The sequence below is a fragment of the Monodelphis domestica genome, chromosome 5 (genome assembly GCF_027887165.1).
Source record: "Monodelphis domestica isolate mMonDom1 chromosome 5, mMonDom1.pri, whole genome shotgun sequence".
NCBI classification, from domain to species: Eukaryota; Metazoa; Chordata; class Mammalia; order Didelphimorphia; family Didelphidae; genus Monodelphis; species Monodelphis domestica.
The window spans coordinates 321535450-321554727 of NC_077231.1; the positions used below are offsets into that span (position 1 = coordinate 321535450).

Genomic DNA, 19278 nt, shown 5'->3' on the forward strand with positions numbered 1-19278 from the left:
CAAATGGAGGGCCGACTCCCAGGCTTCCAACAGGAGGGGAAGAACCAAAGCCAGGGACAGACCCCGGGACGGCCCCGTCCCAAGCCCACGCCCCTGATCTTTCCACACGCGCTGGGCCCGCGGGACTCCCTCCGCTTTCTCCTGCTCGCCTTTCTTTCCAAGCCAGGGTAACCCTTCCCTTCACCCGGGGGACCTGCTCTCCAGGATGGATGGGGCAGAGGAGGGTAAAAAAGGGGCCAACGTCCACGATCCGGCTGGGAGTAGCGATGGGCCGAATGGACAACTTCCTACCCCCACCCCTGCACCCCCAAGTCCTTTCTAGTGGCAGGATCCGAGCCTCCTCCTCTCCAGGAGGCCGCGGGGCCCTTGGAGAAGAGCTGGGGAGCGGGGAGGGGAAGCTCACCAGAGCCTGTAGATACTTTGGTTCTGTCTTACCCCCCCCCCCCGGCACGTGACCCTGCCGACCAGGATTTTGTGAATGGGGTAGGCCCCGCCCTCGGCCGGAGGTGGCCAATGGGGGCGCGGCGCGCGGCTGGGAGGCAGGGAGCTACTCCCGCCCCCCTCCCCTCCAGGCGGGGCTGCCCTCTACCCCGGGTTTCCTCGGAAACCTGTCCAGCTCCCCCTTTCCATGTGTCCCTCCTTCCTGCCCTTGGGCCTCTTGTATTCCAGGCTCTGACGGGCAGCCTGCGAGCGCCTCCGATCGGCCTCAGGCCCTGACGGCGGAAAGCTTAGGGGTCCCATACACCCTTTGTCGGGAGTGGGCTGTGTGCCCGAGCTGTTCTCTACTCAGCCCCTCCTCCCCCGGGAAACTAACTATGCAGTTGGAGAGATCAGAGAGGGGCTGGCAGCCTGATTTCTAAAGCAGCTTCCAGGGCCAAGCTGGGTGCTATCCTGGGGGCCAGAGGGGTGGGGAGAAAGAGCAAGTCCAGCTTAAGGGTGGCTGGTAGGTCCTACACCTCAGCAGCGAAAATCCCCTTTTCCGCTCCCAGGAAGTCCCGAAAGGGTTAAGTGCTTGGGGGTGCCCCCTCCCCTTTGGAGTATCCATAACAAAGCGCAGGAAATGGGCTGTCTCCAGGGTATTCGACCTCCTCCCCACCTTTTCCTCCTCCTCCCCATTCCCTCCTCTATCTCTTTTTCCTTCACATGCTTTTTATTTTACTCTAATAGAATAGGGGCTGCGTGGGACTTCACACTTTCCCCTCTCCATCTTCACAGGGGAATATAAAATAAATACCGAAGTTCAGCCCCCCCAACACCTCAAGTCATCCAGTCCTTTCAGTTATCCCTCGGAAGGCACTCTTGTCTCTCTCACTTTGAAGACGCTGGCCTGGGGCCCTCCTGGTGGGAACCGGCCACCGAGTCAGAGGGATGCAGGGGATGATGTCGGAAGCTAATGAACAACCGGCCTTATCCCTGTATGTGCGCATACAGGTCGTGTCCAGAAGCTTTAATTAAGCTTCTTCTATGTCCCAGGTATACTGCGCCAAGCCTGGAGTATGCAAAGAAAGGTGAAAACAATCCCAGCCTTTAAAGAACTCTCAATCTAAGGGGGATAGATAGATAGATAGATAGATAGATAGATAGATAGATAGATAGATAGATAGATAGATAGATAGATAGATAGATAGGTAAATCATTCAGTCTACAAATGAAATGAAAATAGCCTTTGAGCAAGACAGTAAAGCCGAAAAAAAAAGTGGGAAACTGAGTCTGGTCACAGAAGATGAGGAGAGAAGGAGATAGAAGGGGACCCGAGCTGAGAAGCCCTTGAGGAAGGTGTCCGAGGCCGGACGGCCCTCAGAGGCGGTCTCTAGGGAGGCCAGCGTCCGTAATGACCTGAGCCGGGCAGGGAGAGAGGGCGAGGGAGCCATGGAGGGAAGCGGAGATCGGGGAGCCGGCCGGAGAGCGCCGCCTGATTGACAGCCCGAAATCTGATCTGCTGAAAGAGCCTGAGAGCCAATGGGAGGCAGGGATCCATCAGTTTGGCTCGGAGGCCCCTGGAGGAGAAGTGGAGGAAGGACCGCCGAAGCGAGCTCTGTCAGAGGCGCTCTCGGCTTCGGAGGGGGAGGTGCTGGGCGAGGATTCATGTTTGGATTCTTTTGGGAGGGGAGTGGTGGCAGCCCCGCGCCTGGCACGGCCTTCAGGTGGGTCTCGCCCACAACTTTGCGCGTCTCTCCAGGCCCCAGCGCGGGCGGGGGCGCGAAGGGCTCCCCGAAAACAGGGGGGTGGCCAACTAGGACAGCCTCTCCTGCCTCCCGTTAGGTGCTAAACAACTCCTGTGGCTCGCTGTGCCCTGGCTGGCCACGCCGAGGGGGGCGCCCCGGCAGCACCCTCGGAGCCGAGCCGAGCGCCCAGGGCCCGGCCCGGGCGCTTTGTCTCTGCGCCCGCGGCTGGTCGCGGCTCTCCAAAGTAGCTGGCGGGCGGGGGCTCAGGTGGAGGAGGCGGCGCGGGGATGGAGGGGAAGGGAAGGAAGGGAGGGGGGGCTGCTTTTGTGAATGGGGCTGGAGCGGGGTAATTAGCCATGCAAATGCCGCCGCTTCATTCACCCGCTCGACCCAGTCTCATAGCCGTCTCGCGCCCCTTTCTAGGTCGGGAGCCGCTGCGATCGGCCGGGCACCTCCTCCCCGATGCCAGCACGGGCGCTAGGGTGCTGAACAGCTCCGCGTAGCCCGCGTAGACCGCGTAGCCAGAGCTGCCCGGCCCAGCCCGGCCCGGCCCAGCAGCAGTCGCCGCCGCCGCCGCCGCCGCCGCCGCAGCAGCAGCAGCAGCAGCAGCAGCAGCAGCAGTCCTCTCCGCCGCCGCCTCGGGATGGACGGCTTCTATGACCAGCAAGTGCCTTACTTGGTCAGCACCGTGAGTGAGCGGCGCCCGAGAGGCTGTTTATAAACTTGACTCCGACTTCTCTCTCCGCGGGAGGGGGAGGGCTGCGCGGGGGGGGGCGGGAGGGGGGAGGGGGCGCCGTGAGGGAGTCGCTGGGCTCGTCCCTGCAAGATCGCTCTCCGTGGCTTGCCTGTGTAGGGCGACTCTCCCTGTAGGAGCCGAGGCTTCAGAATGAGCGTACCTCCTGCCAGGGACTGGGATAAGGCATCGTTTTCTTTTTAAGACTTCTTTTTGGATAGTTAAAGTGCACACGATGAGAGCAGGAGGAGGAGGAGGAGGAGGAGGAGGAGGAGGAGGAGGAGGAGGAGGAGGAGGAGGAAGGCAGCAGCAGCTGCAGTCAAAGTTTCTGGCTGGGTTTGTCTGCCACATTGAACAGAATGAAGTTGAGACCAATGTTGACACTTTGGGTTTTCAGGATTTTGTTTTTGTTTTGCCTGTGTTCGTAGCGGGGGCGGGGGGGGGGGGCGCGGGGGCGGGGGGGGTAGAAAAAAAAACACCCCTCTTGCTTTCGCGGTCCTTTAAAATAGATTCAGGAAAATGGATAGAGTTCAGACCAGCCCAGCTAACTGCTAAATGCATGTCTTCCCCTGGCTGGATGCTGAGGAGGGAGCCTTCCATATGCATCTCTCTCCATCAAGATGCGTCAGGATAAAAAACTGTGGGATGGCATCAGCCTCAGGCCACAGCAGCAGCAGCAGCAGCCGCCGCCGGAGCAGCAGCGGCCTCAGCCTTTGCTGGCTAGGCTGTCGAAAGAAAGCCGGTCATCAGCTTTGGCTGTCAGCTGGATCCAGGAAAGGAGGATTCCAAAGGGTGTCCCTTGGCAGGAAAGAGGGAGAGAGCCCAGGAGAATTATCTTCCCCCTCGGGTTTGCATGCGACTTTTGCATGTGACAATCAGAGGTTTCAAAAAAAAAAAAATTAAAGTATTTAATCTTTCCCATTTGTAGAGTCAGCGTGGGAGAAGCTGTAATGAGAAACCAGCAAATGTCAGGAAAAGAAAATTCATTAACAGAGACCTGGCTCATGACTCAGAAGGTGAGCTTTTGTCTTGTTCTGATCCCCCCCCCCAAAAAAAGCAGATCTGTCCTTTAGATCCCTTTTAAAAACAAACAAAACCTACCCCTCCAAAAATGTGTTTGTATATATATATAGAGAGAGAGACAGAGAGAGAGATAGACAGAGAGACAGAGTATTTGGGGGATACTCCGAGCTCTTTCCATATGGTAAGAGTCTGCACTTAAATACGTTTTCAAAGAGCAATAGGTACAGTTAAATGTGCCATCCCTCCCTTACTCACTCAGCCTTCTATCCAGCCATGGGTGTGCTTTAGTATTACAGCCCATATGGTGTATCAATAAAACTGCAAAGAGGGAGGAAAAAAATTCAAAAGATGTCCAATTGAGTTGGAGAAGCCAGTGAGAGGTCATTCAGACACTGACACTTTCATGTTCATTCAGGAGAAATTACTTAATATATGGTTAAGGTGGAACAACCTGAGAAGGTCTCAGACCACTCCTTTATGTATGTTCAAGATGCAATAAAAAAAATAATTAAAAAAAAAAACACTAAAAGCTGACCAAGTTATTAGGCCATTAGATAAGTTTACGAACTTGGAGCTACTAGTGAACCCTATTTAAGTCTTTAGTAGATGTTAATTTATGTCACTGAAGGCTCCTTGTGCTCCCAGGGAGGCAGAAGCTAAAGATTAACTCTTTGGCTTCTCTCATGTAGTTTTGGAAAAGATGAACTGAAAAGCAAACTTTTAGCCAGGTGAATTGACTCTTGGAAATCCTTTCTGCTGGCTGAATTACCACAACTAAATAGCGAAAAGTTTGCAATTCTTAGCTAGCTAAAGTTTGGATTTTGAGTTCCATTGTTTCTGAAAATATCCTTTCTTGCATCAACCCACATAGCCATTCAGACTACAGCCAGTCTCCTTTGGATTTTTTAATTCTCAGAGAAAAGCCAAGGTTATATTTCTCTGCTCCTGATGTCAATAGACTTTGGAAATAAATAAGAATTTCCTTCCCATTATGGTCCACTAACAGCTGAATCAAAACTCCTGGATACAGTGACCAATATGGCAGGGAGTGATGCCGATTCCCCCAGCTAGGTGTCACACAGAATTAGCCTCCAGCATTCCAGTCCTTTCTAGGAAGGGCATTCCTATGGGCCCCTCACCATGGCAAGAGCTAAGACTCTCTGAAGTCATAATGGTAGATACATGAAATGTTTTTTTTTTTCATTTTTTCCTTGGTTTTCACCTCTATTTTCTGAGGGAGAGAGAGGAGAGAGGGGAGAGAGAGAGAGAGAGAGAGAGAGAGAGAGAGAGAGAGAGAGAGAGAGAGAGAGAGAGAGAGAGAGAGAGAGAGAGAGAGAAGAAAGAGAGAGAGAGATTGATTGGTATCTGTTACAAGGGAGAAAGGAAGGATGGGTGGCTAGGCCAGTCCCTAGTGATGATCTGCCTGTGCCTGGGGTCTGAGCTGGAAGAAGTCAGATTTTTTTTTTTGCTAGGCTTAATGAGGTCTTGAATAGATGGACCCCCTTTTCCCACAAAGCAAATATCAGGTATTGGCATGTTCAAAATGAGAAATGATCTCTCTCCCTAAAATATTTTCTTCTAGTAATATTTTCATACATATTATTCATGTGTGTCAGAGAAAAAAAAGTATCTCATTCTTGGATAACATTTTTGCTTCATGAAGGATAAGATTAAAGGTTGGGTTGCCATATTATTTTAAGTCTTCACCTTTTTTTTTTTTTTAGAACTCTTTCAAGATCTGAGCCAATTACAGGAAACATGGCTTGCAGAAGGTAAGGGGGGAAATGCTTGTAAAAAGGGTGGGGGTGGGGGTGGGGAGGGAGGAATGAAACTCCAGAGGAAAAAAAAAGTCCTGAACTTGCTGTCTTAATGTTCAGACCAATTAATTGAGCTCTAAAAGAGCCACCTCATGTGTCATGCATACATTAGAGCTTCTGATGAGTTTGTCTTTGGGGACTCTGGGGCTGCTCTACCCTGTGTCATCACAAATTACCAGGAGAAACTGCTTCCAGCTCCCAGTCACATCTGCTTTGGGCAAGGACTAATGCACCAAGACTTCCAGTTCTGAGCCTCTACTCAGATTTTAATTGCAATTGATCAGGTTTATATGATTGTACCTCAGGAGACCTCAGCGAGCCAGCGCGGGGCTGGTTGTTTCCTCTGAAGCCAAGCGGCAGCATCGCACACTTAGTTCCCCGCTGTCCTCTTGGAGTACTTTTTCTGATGGCAGAAATTAGTGTCTCTGGGTTCATCGGGACGGGATGCTTCAAGATCTGAGTGCCAGTGTCTTCTTCCCACCTTGTGCCCAACACAGAGCCTTTGGTGTGTATTGAGCTTCGGCTGCGAGGAAGCCTGGGGAGCTGAGTCGGGTTTTTCCTTACCTTCTCTTTACTTACTGTACATCAGGCAAGCAAGTGTTGAATGTGGATGGGGCTTGGCTAGTGCCTTTCTTGGAATTCACCTTGGAAGACAGGGAGACTGCTAGAGGCATTTTCCTTCTAATTTTGATTAGGTTAAGCAATATTGAGATCCACTGGGATCTCCCCTTCGCTGTGGGAGGCTGGCAGTATTTCACAGGGACAATGAGACAGTGTTTTTATAAAAGTACAGAAGTTCCTGGTATTGAAGGGTGTTTGTTTTCTTTGCGGATGGGGAAAAATCCTTTGGCATTTTATACAATGAGCAGAAGGCATAGAAGTGATTTGTGTTGTCCCGTCGGAATGGATTTTGTGGGAGGATTCTAGGGGAAAAGTTAGAGAGAGAACTTAAGTCTTGCGGCTATTTGGGGGGTACTTTTGCTCAAATTCTAGCTCACTGTCGGTTGTGGCATTTGGTGGGTGGGATTTTCTGAGCTAGTGGGGGCCAGATTTTCCTACGCTAAACCTAGAGGGAACAGTCATCACTCCTGCTTTGAGACAGAGGGCATCATCCCCCCTACCCCCCACCCCCAGTTCTGCATGGTCAAGTTGCTGGAAGCACGGAAAGTGAGTTTCTTTGTTTTGTTGACATTTCAATTGTCTAAGCTTGAATATTTGCTTTAGCTATTTTTGTAAATGTTGTACCCCTAAAGATCTCTTCACTATTTTGTTGCACAGGGATTATGTTGAGACACTGATAAAGGTTAGGCAGTGATAAGGGAGACCGGGGTTTATAAGCGTCACTTGGATGGTCACCGAAAATAGAATTTCTTGTAATGCATCACCAGTCACCCATGGACCCAGAGGGGACTTTTCTTTATCTGGTTTGCCCTGATGTTATTGACCTCCATCTACTGGTTTTTTAAGAATTGAAATGTATCAGAATACTTATGAAATCTATGAGATAATTTATTGGTGTATGGATTAGAACTGAATATTCCCTTCATTGAGTTGGAACATTTTGTTACTTCTTAAACAGTGTTTAATGCTCACTGATTCCAAGTAAAAATAATTGCTGGCAGATTTTTGGGTGTGCATAGCAACCCTGTTTCTGGAATTTAAAAAATGTGGCATCTATAATTGACTTATAAATATTTTTATAGATATATAATCAGCTTTGGTGCATTTTTATAGTTTTAAGCTTGTTTCCTGTGGCTAAATGAATGAGTGATTTGAATGATCCATCCAAGTTTTCCCTTATGCTCTTAAAGTTGGTTCTATAAATTCTTACCCAGGAATTAAAAAAAAAAAAATAGACCCAGCTCTATAAGCCCAAGCTGAGGGTATGGTTGCTATTTTTGAAATAAATTGGGTTTTATGCAGAAGCATTTTAATTTTAAGAGCACGAGTATTTGTGCTGTGAATCCTATCACCTTTATGAATGCCGAGACTTCTGGTAAAGAAAGCCTCCTATCACCAAGGTACTTAAGGTCAGCTATGCTGACACAGACTCCTTAACCTAATGCCAGTTTTGCTTTATTTATTTTTTCAAAATAAGGATATTCTCATATTTTTACATGCACTCTAATATATTTGTCATTGTTCCTTCTTCTAATATGTCTCCCAAAGCTATAAAAGTTGATGAGATACTTTGGAAGAGAAATTTAATTATCCTTTAATAATGAGGATTTGTTCTTTCAACATTTGCTTATTCTCTTGGTTCACTTTTCGTATTATTTCTTTCCACTAACAGTTGAATACAAGTTTGTGAGGGTGCAAGCACATTTGTTATCCCGGGGTGTCAGAATGGCATATGCTAGTTAACTCCACTTTATTTCACATTCTAGCCAGAAAAACGATCTTCAAATTCATCTTGTTTATCCACGGCTGGATTTAGCCATTTATGTCCTTGTGCACTTTGCCAAACTGGCTGTCTTGGTCCTGTTTACATATTTCTTTTCATGACGCGCTGTAGCCAGGAAAGTGACCAAGAAAGTCTCCAGCCATTTTAACTGTCTGAAAGAAAGAAAGAAAGAAAGGAAGAAAGAAAGAAAGAAAGAAAGAAAGAAAGAAAGAAAGAAAGAAAGAAAGAAAGATTAGCAACTAACCAGGCTTCTCTCTCAGGCTGAGAACATTGTGGAGGTAGAAATTAGGTTAGAAAATCTATTTATTAAACATATATACATATATCTGTGGCAAATCATTCAGAAAAAAAGATTTTAAAAAAGCATAAATGGAGACCCTCCCAAACCTAGCAAACTTTATTTATTGTTCCTTTAAGAATTTTTCTAAGAGAAATGAAATGCAGAATAATAGCCTGTATGGTAATTTGCCATTGTGGTAACTAATATGGTTTACCAAAGAGAATTAATATGGAGGGAGTTTAAGCAAATAACTATACATTTTGGAAGGAGGGGTTATTTCAAAGCCATGGGATTTTTATGAAAATTCACTTCCTCCTTTAAGTATATAGAATAGACACATTTATCTGGGCAGGGCAAATAAGCCGATATTCCTTCTGTGATCTGAAACCCTGAAAAGTCTTGGGGTAAAAATCTCCGGATGGTAGAATTGAATTGTGAAAGCTCTCGTACAGTCCTGAAGTAGAAAATGGGTAGTCAGGTTTCCCATTGTCAAGAGGCAAATGACAATGATGCTAAACCACTCCCCCAACCCCCCAAGTACCATTGTTTATTTATGCCACTGCCGTTTTCTCTTGGCATTTTCATATGCAAAACGCTTTTATTGATTGTGTTTATTTTGATATTAGATTGCTGTTGGCAGATGGCAGTTATTCAGTGACTTGAAATAATTGGTTCAAATATTAACCCAACTTCATGTCATTCTATCTTGATGAAAGTCCTCGATTCTGGAACAAATAGAGAGGGTGGGAAGAAATTGGCTTCTTGACCTTGGCCTTGTTGTCACTGATGCCAGAAATATACGTGCTGGGGCCAGGGACAGGAGGAAGCCGGACCAGCTTAGAACAAAGTGCTGATTTCACTAGGAATTTGTTTACAAATTTCATCCCCGGAGGTCAAACCAAAGAGGGGGAAATGGCTTCAAAATACTCCAAGGATATAGCCCATGGACAGTTTGTGGGATGTCTGGGAAGTGACCTTTTGGCCAGGAGAATGGGAGAGCTGGTGAAAAGGCTTCCCCAACACCAGGGGAGAACTTTTTGGTAATTCTTTCTCTAGTGCAGTTATCTTGTCCATTGGGGCACCAGAACTTTTCCTTTATTTCTCCGATCTCACCAAGGATGACTCCCATGCAAAGAAGGGCCATGCCTTATACTTAGTTTTTAACTTGCATATATATATATATATATATATATATATATATATATATATGCAATATATGTATATTTGTCTATATGTAGTGCACACACACAAGTATTTTCCTTCACCAAATAAGAGTCAATGTGGTCTTGAACATTGAGGTGCTTCTCTTTGACTTTATCCTTGTTCCTGAACTTGTACCCAGAAATAATCTGGTTATTTAGAATTTAAATCTGTCCACTTTTGACATGGGATGCGTGGAAGTCCAGGGATGACATCTTTCCCGATTTACGACACCATCATAATTTTCAATCAAATCAAGAATTGACTTGATGAAAGTGTGCTATTTATGCCTGGCACAGCAAGAAATAAATGCTTACAATTTTAAAAAATCAAGCTTTTTGTATAGTTAAGAAGAAAAAAACCCATTTAAATACCTATGTGATGGGAGTGGGATTCCTCTGGAGTGAATAAAAGGTGTCTCATTTTGGGTGGAGGTTTTCTGGAATTCTGAGACATTCCTGGGTCCATTTAAGTCAGGAAAGTGCCATGTTGGGTAGCCTGGGAAAGGAGGTGCATTTGAACTCCAGGTCCTCCTCAGGAGCATCTTACCAGGGTGCTTCCTGGGCTGAAGTTATTCACACCTAAATAGAGGGAGGAGGAATTACATTGGACCTGGAGCAGTCTTTGGAGCCCACCCAAGTACTAAGGCCCCGGGGTCCTTGATCATCTGTGTGGGTCATTGACAAGAATGATCCAATTGGACTTTTCCCCCCTTTTGATGCTCTTTGATGGTGACATAGGTAAGGGGCTCCGGGTTCGGGAGAACCTAAAGTGTTTTTTTTTTTTTTTAACACGGGGAGGGCCGTCAAAGGAAAGAGAAGAAAGGAAGAGACCTTTGGGCCTTCTTTTAACTTAAGCTCCAGTTGCCTTTACAAGTCCCAGCAGATCAGCTGGAAGATGAGAATGGAGGTTGTTTTGAGACCCAAGGCTGGGCGTAGAAAGAAGGGATGTCTTTAAGGAGTCTTAAAGCCTCTCCAGAGGGGGAAGCCGCTTCCCTTTTGTCTCTCTAGCCGTGTTTATGCTTGAGCATTAATTAATGCTTAGGTTTGGGGGCCGTCATTTTAAATGTTACCAGCGGATGTGGCCTTGAACCGGGCTTAGCGGACTCATGACGATTTTGTTCCATGGCCCGAAGCTCGCTCTGGGGATTAGCCAAAGTACTAGTCTGTGTGCGGATGGGGAGGGGAGAATTGCTCGTGGCTGGCTTTCGCGATGGCGTTAAAGGAGAAAAGTTTCTCCAGCAGGCTGACATCGAACGTCTCGGGCAAAGCCAGATTGTGGCAGCGTTCTGGAGCTCTCGGTTGCTCGGAAGGCCGCTCAGCCCCAGCCCCGCGGCAGACCGAGCCCCGCGCAGCTTCCTGCGTGGAGCTGCCTCTGGCCACAAAGCGTTAAGTCTCCGAGTTTTCCTCCCGCTCCAAGCAGATCCCTTCTTGGAGTCGAGCTCCCTCCTGGGCAGGCCCGGGCTCTGTGGGGAGACAAAGCCCAAAGCCGCGGGCCTGGTGTGTTTCTGCTGCCCAGGGTTCAAGTTTCCTGCCGGCAGGGTGTGACAGGAGAAGCCTGCGGCTGGCCCACATGGCTCGGGCTGGCCTGGCTGGGTTTTTGTGAATGGAGACCGGCCTCCAGCCCTGACTGCCTGTCTTGAGGAATGGTTGGGAGATCAGCTGTCTCATTCACTGGCAGAAAGAATGACTCATACATCTTCTGCCTTGTTTGGCTCGGGGTCATTGTTTCCCTGCTTGGAGCTGGTTTTAATTAAACATTAACCCTTTGCTGCTGCTACCCGCTCGCTCTTGGGGCAGGGCTGGGGGCTCTGACCTCTGGGGGTTTTGCCCCCCCCCCCCGCTTCTCCCAGAGAAAAGAAAGAGAAACCAATGCTTGGGTTCCTGTTTAAAAAAAAAGTCACCCTCATTCTTTCCCCAATAAGCCGCGGACTGCGGAAGATCCTTAAATGCCAACTTTTTCTCGAGCCCGAATCTCTCTTCCATTCGGAAACCGATAGAGCGAGCTTCACGGAACTGCTGGGTTTTGTTTCTCTTTCTGCGAGGGGGCAGTCGGTAGGGAAACGCTACCTCCCCGGAAAGTGGGGTTTGCCGCGGCTTCTGGGGCATTCGCATTCTAATGAAGATTTCCTCGGCTTCCCCCTCCCTCCCAGTGGGGGCGGGGGCGTTTGGTAATAATGCCCGAGCCGGCGGCCAAATAGCTGAGAGAGCACATTCTGCCCAGCTGAGGAGAGATTCTGAGACTGGGTGGCTACTTGTCTCTTAATGCGCAATGGAGTGCTAGAGCCGCCCGGGCTGTTGCCAATAAAATCCACGGGCTCCATCTCCTTGAAAGCCTTTTATTGGCCTTTTGCTCTGGCTTGTCCCCCTTCGCCTTCACTTCCTCTTTGCCTTCTCCCCTTAATTAAGTCGTGAGGGGAAACATTTTCATCTCGTTCGGGAGCGTTCCAAGTGCATCTCCCGGCGGCCTAGCCTGAGCCTTCCGGCTCACGGAGCCACTTTCCAGGTCTCCTTGGCCGCGGGGCTCGCGTTGGACCCGAGAGCCCTGCGGGGGATCCACGGAGAATGGGAAGGGGAGCTGCGCTTTCTTGCCCCATTTTCCTTGCCTGGATCCAAGTTCTGTTTTTGGCTAACTGCTTCCTCTTCCTCTCACTCCGACCCGGAGTCAGTCAGACAGACAGACCGACCGACAGACAGAGAGACAGACAGGCGCACACATGGCCCGCGTCTATTTAAGGAGCGCGCTGGCTCCCCGCTCTATTCACTTTCTTAAGATTAGCTCCTGTGCGAATGTGAGTCATCTGCTTTTTGGTGAGATTTCTGTAATGTGCTCGGGCGGGCGTAAGTGTGAGGTCTATTTATTTGGGATCTTAAAAAAAGAGTCCAAACGCCGCCGTCAGTTTACTCCTTTTACAAACTGTGCGTAAGCAGCTATTATCGGAGGACTTGAATGGAAGGAGGACAGCTACGGCTCAGGCTCGATCTCCCCCCCCCCCCCACTTTGGTCCCCAATGCTGTCATTCCTCCGGGTACCTCTTCCCTAGCTCCCGCGTACAAGCCGGACCCCCCCCCCCACACATACACACCCCACCAACGTCCCTGGTACTCCAGATTTAACACAAAGAATAGTGGAAACTTGGCTGGGAGACTCTTGTAGCTACTCGCCGGTCATTTCCAGCTGCTCTTGGAGAGGATGGCCAATGGTGTGCGATCAGTAAACGCTGTCTGTTAGAGGCCAAGGTTGGGGATGGAGCTGTCACGGCTGAATCAGTCCCCTTCCTGAAGCCTCCTCAGTAGAGGAGCCCTGAGAGGTGCTGCGGGGAGGATGGAGAAAAAGTGGGTCCCCGTTTGCCTCTGCTTTAGGAGGTGGCGCCATGCTGTGTTTGGGGGTGATTTTTAAAGATTCACAAATCTAGCGAATACAGTGAAAAAACAACCCAACCTTTAAAATCAAGTTTTACTGATGTCGTTTTTAAAACATCACCACAGTTCTTCCGAGTTCCTTCCCTTCCCAGAGAGCCATCCCACATCACAAGTAATACAGAACCGGGTACCTATTTTTAACCCTTACCTTCCATCTTAGGATCAATACTGTGTTATTGGTTCCAAGGCAGAAAAGTGGTAAGGGGCTAGGCAATGGGGTGAAATGACTTGTCCAGGGTCATACACCTGAGGTCACATTTGAATCCAGGACCTTCCATCTCTGGGTCTCAATCTACTGAGCCACCCAGCTGCTGCCAATATTTTTTTAAAGACAGGGAAAAAATCAATACCTTGGGAAAGTCTGAAAACATTTGACCAATGGACAACCCTTGTGTCCCTCAGGCTCATCTCTGCGAAGGAGTGTGTGTGTGTGTGTGGGGGGGGGGGTCAGGGATCACCTTATAGCTCCTTTCCAGCCATGTTTGTTTTTCACAATTTTCCAACATCGGTGTTTGATTCTTTTTTTTTTTAATTGGGGATGGGGCAGTGGTTGTTTCCATTGATACTATTCTAGTCATAGTTTCAATTGTTTTCTTGGTTTCGCCTCCTTCCTTCTGCATCTATCTGTTCATGGAGATCTCACTAGGCTTTCCGGTGTCTGTCACATTTGCTTTCTCCTGCTCCAGTGACAACTAGTCAGACACTATAGTTTACTTAGCTGTCCTCCAGCTGATGGGATTCCAGCTTGGAATGTTTTGAGGAGCTCGAAGGATGAGGCTAAAATGGAATGACAGCCGTTCCTCAGCCTTTCAAGGGTAATTCACGAGGAGATGCCCTTGGCTTTGTTGGGTGGAGACATTCTCAACTTGGCCCACATCCCATTGTTGGCACCGAAGATGGAAAAGCACAAAATCTCCTGATGAGCCACATCATCAGGCAGGGATACAGAGATAGTGGCTGACGGAGAAGTCCTTAGTGGGTTAATTTTATGGAAGGGGATGTCTTGGAGGAATCTGATTCTGAGATGAGAGAAGGGAAGCTTAATCATTCAGTGGGTGTGTGTGTTAGGAAATAGCAGAAATCGCCAAGTCTCCTTTCCTTTGTTTCTGGGCAGCGAAATCTTAGAGGATAATAGAGAACCTCAGAAGCCCTTTCTGGCACAGTTCATTCCAGGATTCCTCCAACTCTTCACTGCCACTGGCCTTCCCACCTTGGAACTGTGGATGAAAAAGTCCCTAGTCCAGACCACCATTTTGTGAGAGGCCCAGGCAATGATCGTTTTACTCCTACGTAGTCTCCTCTTTCTGGATGTGCCCACTTCTTTAGCCCTTTCAGAGTCCTCTTCCAGTCCCTTCCTTACTCTTCTTTCTAGGTACCCATTGGCATCAGAAGGGAAGTTTTCTGAGGGTAGCCATTGTCTTGTTTGCTTTTATCCTCAGCACATGGTAAACACTTCTGAATTGCTTTATCTGCCCAACTTCTTGTCTTAGAGGATTTGTTTAGCTTTGCAGATCTGCTTTGCTTTTCAACTCTCTAAGACTAAGTTACTGACAAACCATGAATCTGTGTCGGTGGAAGGAGATTGCATCCTGGGAACATTCCTTCCCTATCAAGAACCAAACCAAACCAGCAAACCAAAACCAACGACCCAGCTATCAAGATGGTCCTTATTTCCCCAACAACAACAAACTGTGAAAAGGCAGATCAAGGATCTGGCCAAGGGAGAAAGTCCCCTTTCCTTCTGGAGACCCCTCGCCCAAGCATGGCCTGGGTCAAGTATTCATGCCCAGTTCCTAGGCCCAGGAGAGCAAATTCACTGAAAACAGCCAAGGTCACTCCTGTTCTCCTCTTGGGAGTCAGCCTGCAAACGCAGCAGAGGTGGGAGGTGGAGGGCGCCTTTAACTTCTTGACATGTTTTCAAGGACAGGATGGCCTGGAGTGGAACAAGGGGAACAATAATTAGTGATTAACCTGGAACCTAGAGCTTGATGGAGGCACAAATGACAAAGAGGTCTGGGTCAGGGCTAGGTTTTTACCCAGTCAGGCAGGGACTGGCCATCATGATGTCTGTGAGCACTTGGTTCCCTGAAGCTTGTTGGCCTCTGGTGGGAGGTCGAGGCCATGGGGAAATGAGTGTCCCCTCTTTGAAGCATTGTGGCTTACCGTGGCCTTCCAAGGCATCAGTGCTGTGCCATTTCCAGGGCAGAGAGAACAGTGGCTTAGAGTTTGGTGGATGCCCAGGAAGAGTCAGGGCCCAGAGCAAATGAAATCCGATTTGTAAAGCATGTTGTACAGTCTGTCATGCCATGGGTGCTACCTGCAGCTGCCACTTCTGGTTCTTATTATAGAGTTCCCCTTGTTTACAAACTCCCTAATCCCCAGCATCTCTCCTCTTCCTTCTCCCCCTTGGACAACATTTCCCCGCAGACAGACCTGGGGCAGTATTGCTGTTACAAGCTGGAGAAGACCAGTGAAATGATGCAGTTGGTGGTGGCCCACAGATGGATAAATGGGCCTTTGTAGTTTTCTTTTGAATCAATCCAGGGCCAGCAACATTTAGGGGTGGGCTGGACTCCTGGCAGCTGGCCTTGCCAAAGTAAGACTTTACAGAATGAAGAGCACCTGAGGGGTGGGTGCCAGGGCCCTGGCTTATATAGGACCAGGCAGGCAAAGAGGTGGCCCTCCTAGTTCTGTGCCTGCTGGGACCCCTCCTTGTCTTCTTCATTGCCCTCCTGGGTCCAGATCCTCTCATGCCTCAGGCAGTTGTCAGTGCCAAGGCACTGGCAGCCTCAAAGAGTGAGGCTTCCCCAGCCTCCCCTGCCCTCCCCGCTGCCCTTATTTCTCCATTATGCTTTGGTCGTTTGGCTCATTTTTTTTCTTTTCTTTTCTTTTTTTTTCTTTCTTCAGCTCAGGTACCTGACAATGATGAGCAGTTTGTCCCAGACTATCAGGCTGAAAGTTGTAAGTACAGTGTGACTCATCTCTTGGATGCTTCCATTTCTTCCCTTTCTTTTTCTGCCCTCTCTCCCTCGCTTCTCTGCTTGGTTGCCCTTTTCCTCCTGTTGACTCATGCCTTTTGCCAGGTCCTTCCTCGCCTCTAGTTGGATGGGGAGCCAGGATGAGGGCGCCCTGCTCTGACCAGCTGTGCAGGTGTGCCTTTGAGTCTCTGGGCATCCTGCCTGCCCACCAGGCCCCCTCCTTTGCGAGGGTCAGAGGGTGTGTGTGTGCACAATCCCAGGCAGGTTGGGATGCCTCAGGAGGAGTTTCCCAGAGGGTGTAGCCGTGATTCGGAGGAGACAGCATTCTGCATGTGATAGGAAGAAGGCCTTTGGGGTCCTGGAATGACCCCAAACCATCAGTCTTCCCCTTCACGGGCCTTCCTGTGAATAACTTGTGTAGGAGTTTGCCTGGATTTCTTGCACTGAGTCCCCAAATCCAGGACTCAGTAGCTGCTTGAAACCTTATTTCAGACTTCCCGTTCTCTGTGGTGGAGTTGCCACCAGGCAGTAGATGGCCCAGCCGGGCCATCAGTTTTGTGCTCCTTTCCCTGAGGCTGGTTCCCAGGAGTAACTCGAAGAGTGGAAGGGAGCAGTGATGCTTCAGATGCTTCCTTGCCCAGTGGCTGGTTCCTTTTACTAATGTGGCACCTGGTGGGGTCTCTTTCTTCTGTCCTAGAGCTCCTGACTTAGACGAAGGTATTCTCTAAAAGCAGCAACCAGCAGAGTCGGCAGTGCCACTGCCTTATTTGGGGAAGAGCTCCCAAGAGCCTTTTCTCTGTGTAGCGGAAATGGTCTGTTGGGCCACTAGGATAGACTAGACCATGGTGGCCGTTTCGTGAGAGGATGGGACAGTGGCACGCAGTTGTGCTCACTACTTTGCAGCTATACAAAACCACACTCAGTCTTGGTATGTGGCAAAGCCAAAAGCATGAAATATTAGCAAGAATGGTTCCTTCCCATTTGTCAAAGAACCCAGCTCACCCGTATTAGCATGTGCCATTGGAGTCAAGCTCCAGAGAGTCGTTGGCTTATGGAATCAAATGAGAGGATATTCATGAAGTGCTTCGTAAAACATGAAGGGTGCCAACTGTTATGACCTATTAGTCAAGCACAAAGAGACCTTAGAAACCCCACAGTTTTACAGATGAGTAAATGGAGGCCCAGAGAGGGTAAGGTCCCACAAAATGTACATAGCAGAGCCAGCATTTGAATTCAGTTCTTATGAGGATATGCATTAAAAATAATTAACAAAAAATATTTAACAAATTAAAATACAGTGAAACAGAAATGAAAGCAAGACAGTCCCTGCCCTCAGGGAGTTTGCTTCTAATAGGCGAGCTGGCATTTTCTTTGGGAAAGTTTCAGAGGTGGTTAATGGAGCTACAGGGGAATAGGATGACATGCCTTCAAGTATCATTGTTAATGGTGATTTGATTAGTGATTCAGAAATGACAAGTTGGAAAGTGGGGGGTGAGGGTGAAGGGAGAAGCTGACTATGAGCCCTGGCATCACACTGCCCAGTGATGGTTTGGGGAAGAGTTTGGAGATCTGGTGTGCCTTATATGACCCCAGCCACTCATGCTAATGCTTTCTTGGGTACTTCAGAGAGAGATGAGGGGAGAAGGAAGGAAGGAAGGGAGGAAGGAAGGAAGGAAGGAAGGAAGGAAGGAAGGAAGGAAGGAAGGAAGGAAGGAAGGAAGGAAGGAAGGAAGGAAGGAAGGAAGAGAAGGAGGGAAGGAAGGGAGGGAGGGAAGGAGGGAAGGAAGGAGGGAAGGAGGGAAGGAAGGGAAGGAGGGAGGAAGGAAGGAAGGAAGGAAGGAAGGGAGGAAGGAAGGAAGGAAGGAAGGAAGGAAGGGAGGGAGGGAAGGAAGGAAGGAAGAGAGGGAGGGAAGGAGGGAAGGAAGGGAGGGAGGGAGGAAGGAAGGGAGGAGGAATCTTACCCTCCTTCCAAGAGGTCAGGCATGGCCACTTCTACACTGACCCATGGAGGAGGAACAGATTCCAACCTACGAGCTGGAGGGATGAAGAAGGCTTCATATTTTGACTGAGGGGCCTGAAAACTTCCCTTTAGAAGTCAGTGCAACCCTGACTATGACTTTCTGGTGGAGATTCAGCTCATCACTTCTGTTATACTGATGAAGAAATAGTGAAGTGAGACATCTTGGCCACTGTGGTGGCCAATGATGACAGATTCTTCTAAACCACTACAGGCTTCTTGGTTCTTGGTGTACGTCTTCCTCATGGAGGCTCAAAAGAGTGAGACCGATGTTATGAATGTCACCTCCATTTTACAGTTGGAGTAACTGAGGCTTAGAGAGGATTAGGGACTTGCCTAGGTTATTCAGTAAACAAGCAGCAGAAGCAATTTTTTGAATCTAGATCTTATTGAGCCAAAGTCCAGTGCTCTATCCACTGCTGTCATGCTACCTCTTACCAAATGGTTTACTCTAATGCATCATTCCTCTGTTTCTTTAGAATATATTTGCTTCATTTATTATATACGTGCTGTCACATAGGGGAAAGGGCCTGGATTTGAAATTTCATCAACAGAAGGAAGTTCCGGAGAAGAAAACTCCCTTCACTGGTGCCCATCAGCAACCCTCCCTTCTAACACCTTTAGCCTTGGAGAATGTCTCAAAGGCATTCAGATAAGGGGCTTGTTCAGGGTCACAGTGTGTGCCAGAGGGCAGGATTTGAACCCAGGACTTCTTGGCTCTGAGGCCAGATCCCTCCCCCTGGCATCTCATTAGTGAAGAATAGCACTTAGTCCGAGTTATCAGGCAAGGTAGAGAGACTTCTTAGTGTTTTTCTTTTCTTTCAACCAAATATATTTGAAATATTTTTAGAGCCTTCTTTCGGGAGTTGGAAATGATTTCAAGTTTACACCTATGAACAATAGCCACGTGTGTCACTGCTTTAAGAAACTCTCCTTTGTGTGGCCATAGCAGCTATCTGAGCAGAGGAGAGAGGCTGGAGTCAGGAAAGCCTTAACCCCAGAGAAGATGAGACTTTGTGTGAAATGAGGAATGTAGGACTCAGATCATATGCAAAATGGAATCTTCTAGGAGTTGGGAATAAGAGATTGGAGAAGCCACAGGGCCACTTGCCCAGCAGTTTGTCAGAATGGGGCAGCTGCTGCCAGGGGGAAAGCAGTGTAGTCCAATGGGCTGGGCTTGGAGCCTGGGATCTCAATTCTGTTAGCCTAGCCTTAGGTGTGCCACTTGCCTCTATGACC

At 48.6% G+C, this 19278-nt stretch overlaps 1 long non-coding RNA gene across 2 annotated transcripts; it reads left to right on the plus strand.

Moving 5' to 3' along the window:
- The first annotated feature begins 1774 nt into the window (after window positions 1-1774).
- On the plus strand, window positions 1775-17669 carry LOC100012795 (uncharacterized). 2 transcript variants are annotated; one of them, XR_008912544.1, is made up of 5 exons: window positions 1775-2144; window positions 2589-2853; window positions 3827-3914; window positions 5646-5693; window positions 15952-17669. It is a non-coding gene; the product is annotated as an uncharacterized LOC100012795 (long non-coding RNA). The 2 variants fall into 2 exon arrangements; XR_008912545.1 differs by having other exon boundaries at window positions 1948-2144; window positions 2589-2844.
- The last annotated feature ends 1609 nt before the right edge of the window (window positions 17670-19278 follow it).